Here is a 13375-nt window from a genome sequence, read left to right on the forward strand (position 1 = left end):
TATTGAAAATACTGAAACGCCATAAGAAGGCGATAGGATGGACCTTGGCGGACATTCAAGGAATAAATCCATCTTATTGCATGTATAATATCTAAAGGAATGGAATTCCTAAAGCGGAAGCGTATGACTATCGTGCAAGTGAAATTCAATTTGTAAAACCAACAAATTCAAAGAAAAACAAAAACTAGAGCCTAAGCATGCTTTTATGGAGGAAAAAAAAATAAACTAACCTTTATAGAATCTCAAAGAACTCTTCTTCCAAGCTTTCAAGAACACCACGAAATTTCCCTCGTTCTCAAGGAAAGAATCAACAGAGAGTTATGGGCTTCGATGATTTGGTAAGGAAATTTTTTTTACTGAGATTTCTTTTCTTTTTAGAATGTAGAGAGATTGTCCAAAAATTGAGAGAGTATAGAGAGATATACAATGAATCTTCTTTATATCTTAACCATTAAGAGAGATGGAGGGATGTTATCAAATAACTTCCACCATCTATGCACGTAGAATAACTCCCTTAAGAGTTATTTTACTGATTAAAAATATATTAATTAAAATAAAAAAATTAATATAAATTTAAGCTATATTATATCTCATATAATAAAAACTTTATATTATATCACATATGACATAAGCAATGATTTAGATCTCTCAAATCTATAGTGCTAATACGAATCGAGTCCATATTAATTTAACCTATAGTTTATTTGTGAATCTTATTCATATTATTATTATTATTTGAATCATATTCAAAAATTAATTTCTCTCATAAAAACTTTATATTATAATGTTTCAAATACATTATATTAATTGTATCATATACAATTTATTCTCTTTAATCAATTTGAACGATTCAAATTAAATCAAAATAAATTTGATTTTCATTTATCCTTATTAAGCTAACAAGGGGACCTTATTAATTAAATTCTTTAATTAAATTAACCTCCATTCATTAACTATCAGTCATTCCACTCAAGACTAATAGTTGCACTCTTCTTACTGTATATATATATATATATATATATATATATATATATATATATATATATATATATATATATATATATATATATATATATATTAGATATAACCAATCAACAGTGCAATGACCTTTCACAAATTGCTTGTAAGTACCGTTAGGCTAAAAATGATCGTTTTGCCCCTGTAGTTATATCTAACTCCTTAAGTACCACTGATTCCTCTAATGAACAATAATTATAGTTCCACTATAGCTGAACTCCTCTCGGGACAAGAGAGGGTATGGCGCCACATTGTTTAATCCTTGGAATCAGCCCTTAAGAGAGAAATTTCTCTACTTACTCTATCTATAGAGAATAAGTGAATTCCTTCTTGTGTAGTTGTGTTCTCAGCTCCCTAATCAGATGAATCCCCAAAATGATAGGCATATTGAGTCAGCGACATAGGTCACTCTCACCATGTAAATCAAAGGATCGCCTTCATAGGCACGAGTTCACAACTCACTCAAGATTCAAGTCAAGTCACCTATAGTTATCCTGGTGAAATGTAGTCTCAACTAGTAACGGTGTTAATAAGAGAGACTATTCATTTCATGGTCTGATCTTATACAAACTCTTTGTATAGAATATCCCCGCTCTAATATATCGACATGAATGATTAGGATCAAATCATTTGTAGCACTTTAGAACAATTGTAACAACTACAAAACATGTCGTATTCGAAGTGTCACCAAGATAAGATATTCAACCTTATCCATTTACTACAGACCATTTAGGTTATCACTTAAATATGATCCACTTGTATGTCTCTACATACATGTTTAGGTTACAGAAGGTAACTTTGCATTTTAGTTTATTGGTTTTGTGGGTTAATGCAACTAAATGTCAAATAAAATAAAACACTTTATTTTATTAGATAAATAAAATGTTTGTATAATATATACAATTACAAACTACAAGATCACAAGATTTAGGACATCAATCCTAACAATCTCCCACTTGTCCTAAAGCTAATGGGGTGTACAACATAAAAGTTAAAAAACTATAATAGCACACAAAACAAGAAACTAGGGCATACAATACGTACCCAGTAAATCTCCCACTTACCCTAGATAAAATGTGGCATGTCACGTAGACCCAGACTCTTTAGGCGACCCTCAAACACCTTAGCCATGAGGGGCTTTGTAAATAGATCACCAACGTTGTGCGTCAAAGCTATCTGTGTGACGATCATGTCCCTTCAATGCATTATCTCTCGAATCAAGTGATACTTGTGTTTAATATGCTTTCGACCCTTGTGGTTTTTGGGCTCCCTAGAATTAACCACAGTCCCACTATTATCATAGTAAAGAGTAATTGGCTTTGACATGTTTGGAACTACTTCCAAATCAGTCAAGAATTTCCTAAGTCAAACAGCCTCTTTGGCAGCTTCATAAGTTGCGACATACTCTGCCTTCATGGTGGAGTCAACAATACATCTTTGTTTGATACTTCTCCAAACTATAGCTCCTCCGTTAAGAATGAACACTGAACCTGAAGTAGATTTTCTAGAATCTCTATTAATCTGAAAATCAGAGTCTGTGTATTCTGTAAGAATCAAATTCCCTCGTTCTCCTAAGATACTTGAGGATAGTTTTAACGATAATCCAATGAGTTAATCCTGGATTAGATTGATATCTACTGACTATTCCCACAGCATAGCAGATGTCAGGTCTAGTACATAACATTATTGCATACACCAAGTTGTCAACAGCTATGAGATATGTCTCATTTCCCCAACCTCTTGAGGTATCTTAGGACATTGTTCCTTAGACAAAGTAACTCCGTGCATGAAAGGTAGTAAGCCTCTCTTGGAGTTTTGCATTGAATATTTAACAACTATCTTGTCAATATACGATGCTTGAGACAAAGCTAGCGTTTTATTCTTACGATCTCTAAAGATCTGAATACCCAGAACAAATTGTGCCTCTCCCAAATCTTTCATTTGAAATTGGGCTGCCAACCACTTTTTTTATGTCAGTTAGTAAACCTACATCATTCACAATGAGTAGGATATCATCTACGTACAGAACTAAGAAAACTACTAAATTGTTGATGATTCTTTTGCAGACACAAGGTTCATCAAAGATTTGATCAAATCCATAAGATTTTATTGCAGTATCAAATCTTATGTTTCAAGATCGAGAAGTTTGTTTCAATCCATAAATAGAACGATTAAGCTTGCATACCTTTTGATCTTAACCTAGAGTTATGAATCCTTCTGGTTGTTGCATATAGATGGTCTCCTCAAGATTGCCATTCAAAAAGACAGTCTTAACGTCTATTTGCCAAATTTCATAGTCAAAATATGCAGCAATGGACAAAAGTATTTGAATAGGTAGTGAGAGGGTTAGTCCTATGCAATGTATTCCAAAAGAAAGGCGAGATAATTGTTGTAAAGAATGAAATTAATGAACTAATTCCAATGCGAATAGTCATGGGGTAGAGGATTTGTATGGATTACAGCAAGTTGAATGCGACAACAAAGAAAGACTACTTCCCCTACCTTTCATTGATCAAATGTTGGACCGACTTGCTGGAAAGGAATATTACTGTTTTTTGGATGGTTTACTTGTCCCTATGGTTGCATTTCGCAAATGCCTTTTCGCTTATGCAAAGTGCTAGGGACATTCCAAATGTACATGATGGCTATCTTCTCAGACTTTCTGGAGAGATCAATTGAAATCTTTATAGATGACTTCTCAGTTTTTGGGGAATCCTTCAAAGAATGTATGAGCAGTTTAGAAGTACTGGAGAAATGTGAAGAGACACGACTCGTACTAGGAGAAGTGTCACTTCATGGTCAAAGAGGAAATTGTGCTTGGGCACAAAATCTCTAATACGAGATTAGAAGTGGACCTTGCGAAGATTGATGTGGTTAACAAATTGCCATCGCTTTCTGATGTCAAACCATTGAGGAGCTTTTTGGGACATGTTGGGTTTTATAGAAGATTTATCAAAGGTTTTTCCCAAATCGCTAAGCCTCTAAGTAACTTGCTATACGTCGATGAACCCTTTATCTTCGATAAAAATGCAACCAAGCGTTTCAAACTTTAAAAGATGCGTTGACTTCAGCATCTATCCTCATCACGCCCGATTAGTCACAACCATTTGAACTCATGTGTGACGCTCTGGGACGAAAGATTTTTACCTTTAGTTATTTGATCTCAGACCTTAATTGCACCAAGATGACACAGAATGAAAGAATTCTACCTTTATTTTATTCGATCTTAGGCATACATTGCCACGAGACGACTTAAGATGGACTTCTGCCTTTAGTTATTCAATCTCGGACCTTAACTACACTGAAATAGCGCGAAATTAATAAATCGCAAAGAAGATATAAATCGCAAGGACATATATGAAATTTGTGAAGAAAAAAATGACCACACGTCATGAACTTTTCTTATTTTGTTATAACGGACCGTAAATATTTTGGATTTTTGTTACATTTATGTAAATTATTCTATAAAAAATGAAAAAAAAATAATAAAACAAAAATGAAACAAAAACTGAGGAATGATAAAAAAGTGGAAAGTTTATTAAAAACCCACAAATTAAGATTGGAATAAAAAAGATACGAAAGGGTAGACATCGAAGATGTCTAGAAAAAGTGTTTTTCCATGTAAAACCACAAACTCTTCAACCAAACAAGGATTTTATGCCCTCATATACATTCACTCCCTTATAAAACTCCAACCATATCGGCTATTCGAACTTGAAACGTTCATATAATTATAGAACTTTCATAGTCAAACACAAACTAAATAATAAAAGCATTAACAATAACAATATATGAAAAGATTTGGAATTTCCTTCTCCTCCCTCCCTCCCTCCCTCAATTTTACACCTTAAAGATAAATGCATGTGATTGAGTATTTTGTTCTTACTTTTAGGTTAACTTCCACAGTAAAAACTGAAGACAATACCTATCAACATAACTCATGACAAGAAAATAATTTTTGTTTAACAAATTAGTTGAATGGTTAGCATACGAAGTAGAGAGAGTTAATCTAAGCAAAGAATATTAGGTCACGACATAAAGCAATAAAATCATTTAATAATTATTTCGTTTTGAGATCCTTGTTTATAAAAATTAAACAAATTCTCTCAATTTTTTACCATTCACATCTTCTCAAATTCATGGATTGAATTATTAGACAAATTCCATCGACTTAATTTTTGAAAGCATGGGTAATAAACCTCTATTTCAAAAGCTAAAAAAAAAACCAAATAGTTGACTCAACAATATTGGATTGACTAGGTCAAAAGTAAAAGATTTTTTGGAGAATGCAGTAATAGATAATTAAATTTATTTATAACGTTTTATTGTTCATCCTGTCCATCCTACTTGGAACAAGAAAATCTCCAGTTCCCAAATAATCTTATAATGATCTTTTTCTAGAGAAGAACGACGAACCTAGAACTTAACAAATATAATCCGATTGTGTATAAATGAAGCTAGTTATCTCCCTTTCATGACCTTTGCTTTTCACGCACATGGTAAGAGTCCAAACTAGAGATCATGTTCTATAAACAATATTTCACTGTTACTTTAGCACTCATTGACGTTAGAGCAGTTTTTCATTGAACCGAACAGTAGTGTCCCTCTTTGGAATCTACAGCTACAAGAGACAACCTAATCAATGAATAAATTACCTAACAAATCCAAAACCTAGTTCAACACGAAATACAAGTTGAAACCACGTTACAACAGATTGAAACGCTATTCCAAAATTTCTAAACGATACAGAGATCACAATCAATGAGAAAACCACAAGTCCAAAACTCAAACACGAACGAAGCTAACAATTAACTACGAAACCAAGAAAATGATCACAAGAACAAGGGGCAAGAGCTGAAAGAGTCCTCTGAAGATGCTACATTGTTGAGAAGAAGAGCCTCTGAAGAGGAAAGAAATGATCTTGATGGCCAATTTTGGTGTCTTCACATAAAAAACTATTGGATACTCTTATTAACAAAATAGTCTCACTAATACACTCAAAGATATATTTGCAAGCTCTTGTACATTGTGCTATACTTGCAAATACTTTGAGTTTAACCACTGCATTTGCAACTACCAAGCGATTCTTTAAAATTTTAGAATGATTTTAGATTTCCTTTTTTAAAAAAATGACTTATTTCCATTACAAAATCACTTTAGGAGGAAAATGATTTGGACAATAGCAAAAATACACTCGAAAAGAGAACCACATAAGCTTTTATCATTTGATATCAAGAGAAAGAATGAGAGCACAATACAGACATGTTAATTTCCCCAACTGTAATAACTCAAGTATGTGTCAGTCTCTTAAAGTGAAAACCTTTTTCTCTGTTCCTACAAAATTCCTACAACAATCATTACTCAGTGATCCCAGGACCTGCATTCTCAACATCGACTTCCCCCATTCCTGTGTCTTCCTCCTCCTCACTATCCTCATCTCCACTGATTTCTTCATTGTCTTGTCGTAGCTTCGCCATGTGCTCAGCAAGCAATTTGTCATCTCTTTCACTTACCTATAGTAGTAATTGGAGAAGATAGGATGTGAGCTGACACTAAGGATGTAATTATTGATAATGTGTGCATAAATGACAATACTCACCGCTCTGGGTGTCTCCTTCACCACAAGCTTTCCCTTGTGATGCTCAATTGCCTCAGTGCAAGCAGCAATTGCTTTTTCAAGAACAGTGATTCCTTGCTCCTATTCCACACGAAATAACAAATGGAAACCACAAACCAAAGATGTCAGTTGAAAAACATAAACCCAGAAATCCTAGAACTTGAATTCACCATCCTACTGGAAGAGGTGGATTACACCAATAGATCTGCAAGTTCCTATTTGGAACTGAAGTACGCTTCTTTTCTACAATGACTGTTTCTAACTCAAACTCTTTGTAGTTACTATGAGGTCTTAAGATGATTCTAGAATAAGGTGGTATGTAGACTTCTGTTACACTCCACTGTATTTACAGATTAATAGGTGTGAAGTGGCTAAATGTGCTATTCATTATTGTTCCAGATATATAGTTCATATTAAAACAGGCTTTCAATCTTACAGGTAAATGACCAATCAAGTTGCTTCACTCCTTTATTTTCTTTTTTTCTTCGCTGGATGTTTCTTTCTCATCACCTATCTCATCCCATAAGAGGAAAGGAGATCCCCTTTGATTAGGAATGAAAGAAATTAAATGGTAGAAAGGTATACATAGTAAGAGGGGAAGCAAAGGGTGCGCACGTGTAATGGGAAGTATAGCTGCTAAGCCTGGGTCCCACATTTTGTCAGAAAAGGGAGAAGGTTTAAATAGTGAGGGAGTCAGGGAGTGACGGGGCAAATTGTAAGAGGGGAATGTCTATTCCCGGAGAGATGAAAGACAGAGTATTGCCTAGGGTTTCCATTTGTTCTTTCGGAATTGACTTTGTTCTTGTTCTGTTCTTAATGATAGACCAAATCCTTGTAATAGTATTTGGCTATTTCAATTGAATAAGATTCATTTGAGTTGGTGTTCTATCATATTAGTACCAGAGCATCATTAACCTGCTGAGAAGTAAGAACATGGCGCAGTTTTGAGGAGAAATTGGAAGTGTTATGATCAAGAAACGTCAGGCTTACGAGTAGAGATACAGAAATTGCCGGTAACTAAGGAGAATTTTTCATAGCTGGCAGAGTATTGAGCAATTGGGAGTTCAGGCGGAGAAATATCAACAGTTGCTGATGATGTATGTAGAAGGAATGTTGAAGAGTCGTTCTACTACTACTGGAAGTATGTAAGAATCGGCAAGTAAGGGAAAGTCAGTGAAAAGTAGTTTTGAATGAGGATCAATGGCAGTAAAGGAAACTAAATCGGGAAGAGATGAGTATGAATGATCGAAGTAAGTTCAAGAAAGTAGAGATGCCAACTTTTAGCGACATAGATCCTGATTCATGGTTGTTTAGGATGGATCAATTGTCGAAGATGAGGAAGACAATCATAGCAGTTATCAACTTTGATGGAGCAGCGTTAGATTGGTTTCGATAGCAAGAGTGTGAACATTTCAAAGATTGGAAGGAATTGAGGCAGAGATTGTCGATTCACTTCAGATCTGTGAGGGAAGGATCAATTTGTGGGTCTTTTTTGGCAGTTAAGCAAGAGACTTCCGTTGAGTATCGAAATCTGGTAGCGCCATTGTCACATTTGCCAAAGGAAGTTCTAGAGGAAACATTCATGAATGGGCTTAATCCATTGATCAAGGCAGAGGCAAGAACCGATTGGGCTTGCACAAATCATGAAATTAGCCCAACGAGTCGAGAGGCTCCAGGGAATGAAGCAGGCTTCGGCAAAATTATTGAAGGTAAGGCCCAAACTGATTTGAATTTTGTTAAACCTAATTTCGACAATGATAAAGATACTAAACCGATAGAAACTTTAACAATGCGTACAATTACACTGAGAGGAGCAACGATGGTGGGAAATTGACGTGAAGGTTCAACAAAAAGGTTGCCAGATGCTGAATTTCAAGCTCGAAGAGAGAAAGGGCTTCCTTTGTGATGAAAGGTATTTTGCAGGTTATCATTGAAAATGGTTGACTTGATGAATCCGAGTACTATGAAGCTGCAAGGGAAGATTCAAGAGGAAAAGGTGATTATATTGATTGATTGTGGAGCGATACACAATTTTATTTCAGAAAAATTGGCAATCACTTTTGAATTTGCCCACAGTGGAAACTTCAAATTATGGATTAATTATGGGTTCTAGTTCAACAGTGAAAGGGAAGGGCATTTGTGAGGGAGTTGAGTTGTCAATTAGTGACTGGAGAGTAAAGGATAGCTTCTTTACCTCTAGAATTAGGGGGAGTGGACGTGATTTGGGAATACAATGATACATTCATTGGGAGTAACGGACATTGATTGGCTGAATTTGACCACGACATTTAATCAAGGAGGTCGAAGTATAGTGTTGAAGGGTGATCTTAGTTTGACTAAAGCTAGGGTGAGTTTGAAGAGTCCAATGAAATCTCGGTTAGCGTCGAACAAGGGATTTCTAATTGAATGTAGAGCAATGAAGGGTGGGTATGTAGTTGGCAAAATGTTATGGAGTCAAGGAAGTACCTACAGTGGCCAAATCGGTACCCGGTTGTTGTCCAAATTTTAGGATGTATTTGATTGGGCGGAGGCACTTCCACCAAGGAGTATAGAATATCATATTCATTTGAAGAAAGGGCCATATTGGGTGCTGGAAAGAATTAGGCCACTGCCATATAAATTGGAATTACCTCATCTGCTGCAATACGCCCAATGTTTCATGTTTCACAGTTGAAGGGAGTGTTAGGGAAGCATCTTGAGGCGCAGCAAATGGTACCCTATCTGTCTTAAACTCATGAATGGGTGACCAGATTAATGAGGTCTATGGATATAGGAATAATCCTGCGATGAGAGTGTGGGAAGTGTTGATTAGTTGGATGGGATTACCTCCTCATGAATCTACTTGGGAAATTAGTGATAATTTTCAACAGCAGTTTCCGAGTTTTCACCTAGAGGACAAGGTAATTTTGGAGATGGGGAGTAATGTTAGGCCACCTATTATATTGCAATATGGTAGGAGGGGAAGCAAAGGAAACACACGTGTAATGGGATGTATCAATGCTAAGGTCGAGTCCCACAATTAGAAAAGGGAGAAGGTTTAAATAGTGAGGGAGTTGGGGAGTGAAGGTAGGCAAATTGTCTGAAGGGAACGTCTATTCCTTGAGAGTGAGGAAAGGCAGAGAGTATTGTCTAGGGTTATCATATGTTCTTTTGTAATCGTCTTTGTTCTTGTTCTGTTCTTGGTGATAGACCAAATCCTTGTAATAGTCTTTGGCTATTTCAATTGAATAAGATTCACTTGAGTTGGTGTTCTATCAAAGGGTTCACTCCACGCACTGAGCTCATAACCCACCTTCGGTAATTGCTGAGAAGCTTTTAAGTTACTAAATTTTAGAGAAAATTCAGACTCGAGATTGATCGTTGGAAAGTTTCTTGTTATGTCAAATGTCAAAACATCCATTTATGACAATCCATAACATCATAATGGAGACTGCGCTAACCTTGTCAAGTGTCTGAGTAGTAAGGACGTAGAGTGGAGGAGCAACCAATTTAATTTTAACAGGACAATCATCATTTCCAGCAGCTTCAGCTTTACGCATTGCTTCCTGGAGAGTTAGATAGGTCAGTGTTTACATCTTTCATGAAACAACTTCAACAAGAAAACAAATGTTAAAGGAGTCAAACAAGCACCTTTATGTGAAGAACACCATCAAATTGGAAACACTTCATCTCAATATCAGCTCGGACCTTCAAGGGTTGGGGAGTCATTCTTCTTCTAATATTCTTTATTAGTGCATCTTTTACATCCTCGGACATTGCAGGAACTATCTTAGTTTCCTAAAATACAATATACAATCAGATTTTAGTCCAAATTTGAGAGAACAACACCTCAATTTTCAAGGACCAAGGCTACCTCCTGTCCATCAGGACCAGCTTCCTTGACTTCACGGGTTAGAGAATTCAACACTGAGTCAGGGTCAGTTACAATGATCTTGAATGCCTGCACAAAAGATGGTTCAAGTCCCTAAAATCTTCCAGAAGATACATTATTCTTTTAGGAAGCAAAACAGAATGCATACCTCAAAAGCATGACCATATTTCCGGTACAAAGGCCATCCAACATGGATATATAAGTCCTATAAGAAGAATAATACCACCTTAGAATTATATAATTTAGTACTTTCGATAACAACAACCTTGATCCCTCTCACAAAAATACTGCTGATTATTAAGGTCCCGATGACAACTTGCATTGAGATGAAAATGAAAGAACAAAACCAGCCAACAAAACCCGCTATACAAAGGAAACTATACAAAGAGAGACATAGTGAGTTGTGTAGAAGGAAGAGCTCAACACACTTCTACTAGTGGCAAGCAATAGTGTATTGATTTAAAAAAACTATCAAGACTATATTTTTTATTCTTAGGAGGCTAACACCTACATGAAAATGCACACAACAAATATTTTTGTGCCATGTGCATCAAAGAATCATAATATCAACTTGGTGACTTTCCATTAGAATATAAGACTCCAAATATAAATTTAAGAGAAGCACAACAAGATTTCTGGTTATTAGGCTCTTTACTGTATTTACCAGTACCACCTAGGCCTAATAAACTAATGGATGCAAATATTAAAGAAAAGGCACATTCCATTTGTTCTAATGATAATGAGAATGACCCTTACAATTCAAGGAAGTGATTTTTGATGGGAATGTTTACTAGTACTTGGCTTATGATTTCATGATTTTTCTCAGTACATCGAAGATTACACTGCATACAGATTCAAAACTTATGCCTCCCAATTTCCAATTAAAAAAAACCTTGAGACAAATTAACAGTTAACACATTTCAAAATGTGGTCAAAAGGCTCAATGAGGAGAGACAAAGTTTACATTTGCGTCCAGAGCTGATTGTTCAGAGAGGGTGGATAAAATGAAGGGCACTTGCTTGTTCGTTACAAGTGAACAAAAGAAAATAGGGACTAGGACTTGGATCAAAGAAAGGTTATCCAATGGTGGTATTTTGTTTTTTCTTTGGTGGTATTACTAAATACCCTACAAACTCCCTCTTTTAGAAGGAAGTAACAAAACCTAGTCTAGATCAAGGAAACTAGCCGTGAGTGTCCTACTTCAAATCCAAGAAAAGGGTGATTGCCATGTCTTAATGACCACCCCTCACCCATCCCACTGTATCTAAGTAATTGATGTCATCAACACAATTTTAAGTAAGACAACCTTGGCTAGATATAAGCCCCTTCACCAGATTAAAACATTCTCACTATTGTCAATACAAAGGAACCGGATCCAACTAAGTAAACCAATTTGTAACAAAGAAAAGGGGAGAACTCCTATGAACATTTAGGAACCTTTTTTCAATCTAACTTGCACACCTTCAACAGGTAAACAACATGAACCTACAATATTTGGTTGTTATCAAGAAACTCATCGAATTTTTAAACCCAAAGGTGGCTGGCATAGGTTAGAACCACACCCTAAAAGTGCTTCAACACTTTCCCTTACCCTATCCCAATAATCACTAGGCCAATTCAAGTTTATACGTATAATACCCTATAACTTATAGACCAAAAGAATACACGAAAACAACTTAAGACACCAACCAAGAAACTACAACTTAAAGAAAAACGCCTAAAACAGCCATGATACTTCTCAAAGAAGCCACATAATTAAAAGGAAAAAAAAATAAGGATACCTCTAAATCAATGTTCATAGTTTCAGCAACATGGCGCATTATAGAGTGAACGAGCTTGCTCTTGTTATACCTCTCCTCACAGGCCTGAATATCCTCCTCAGACACCCTTCTCTTACTCAAATCAATATATCCCTTCTCCTTGTCAACCCTAAGGACCATGACGGGCTCGATACGGCCGACCTTAATTAAGCTGCTGACACTACGAATTCGACGGCGAGAGAGCTCGGAGAAAAGAATCATACCCTCGATATTGTTGTATTCAAGAAGGGAGACGTAGGCGCCCATATCGGCGATGTTCTTGACCTGAATCATGACAGCCATATCCACCTCTGGGTACTTTGCCTCGTACATCCGACACTCGAGGTTAGGGGAATGGGAAGCCATGGTCGAAAGGCTCTGAGTTCAGAAATCGAGAAATGAGATTTACAAAAGAAAAGAAAAGAAAAACAGAGAAACACGGTGAGGGAAACGAGAGAGAGGGAAGAGGTGAAGAGTTACCTTTGGTGTTTGTACTCACTACCACCGGAAATCGATGAACTGCAATGAGAGAACTGCCGTGAGGGAGATCGACGGTGAGAGAACGGCGAGTTGAGGGAGATGAGAAGATCGACACAAGTGAAAAAGGGAGAATCGGCGAGTGAAGAAACGCTGTCGCAAAGCTGGTGGAACTCGAGGGGAATGCAAGAAACGAAAACCTAATCCTGGGAGAAATGTATAGTTGGTTACGTAGGAGTGAAAACCTACCAATCGTTCGGTTTGGTCCAACTTTATTATTAACTGGTTCGGTTCGGTTCGGTTCATCTGAATTTTAATGAAGTTACGTTTGTAGTTGGTGTTATAAATTTCTTAGTTTAAAAAATGTTACTTAAATTTTCTTAAAATGTTCAAATATACTAGAAAAACATTAAATTATTTTATTAAGAAATGCCTTAAACTATTCAAAAATTTCTTAAATATCCTTAAATTTCAGAAAAAATATCTAAATTTTACGTCGATTTTCTCACCAACCATAATAGAAAAATTGCATCAGATGACAAAAAAATTAGAAAGACTAGCTTATAGCACCTTTTTTTTTTCATATTGCAAATA

General features: G+C 35.9%; 2 non-coding genes across 2 annotated transcripts; both read right to left on the minus strand.

The window, feature by feature from the left end:
• Positions 1-5873: 5873 nt before the first annotated feature.
• Positions 5874-6465, minus strand: MIR854 (microRNA MIR854). Its single transcript, NR_120718.1, has one exon. It is a non-coding gene; the product is annotated as a microRNA MIR854 (primary transcript).
• A 147-nt stretch (positions 6466-6612) lies between these two features.
• LOC103489680 (uncharacterized) lies at positions 6613-13009 on the minus strand. Its single transcript, XR_007818880.1, has 8 exons — positions 12785-13009; positions 12287-12682; positions 10654-10710; positions 10488-10574; positions 10265-10411; positions 10075-10179; positions 8432-8603; positions 6613-6715 (listed from the first exon to the last, which is right to left on the minus strand). It is a non-coding gene; the product is annotated as an uncharacterized LOC103489680 (transcript).
• Between the last annotated feature and the right edge of the window lie 366 nt (positions 13010-13375).

This window comes from Cucumis melo, chromosome 1 (assembly GCF_025177605.1).
Source record: "Cucumis melo cultivar AY chromosome 1, USDA_Cmelo_AY_1.0, whole genome shotgun sequence".
Lineage (NCBI taxonomy): Eukaryota > Viridiplantae > Streptophyta > Magnoliopsida > Cucurbitales > Cucurbitaceae > Cucumis > Cucumis melo.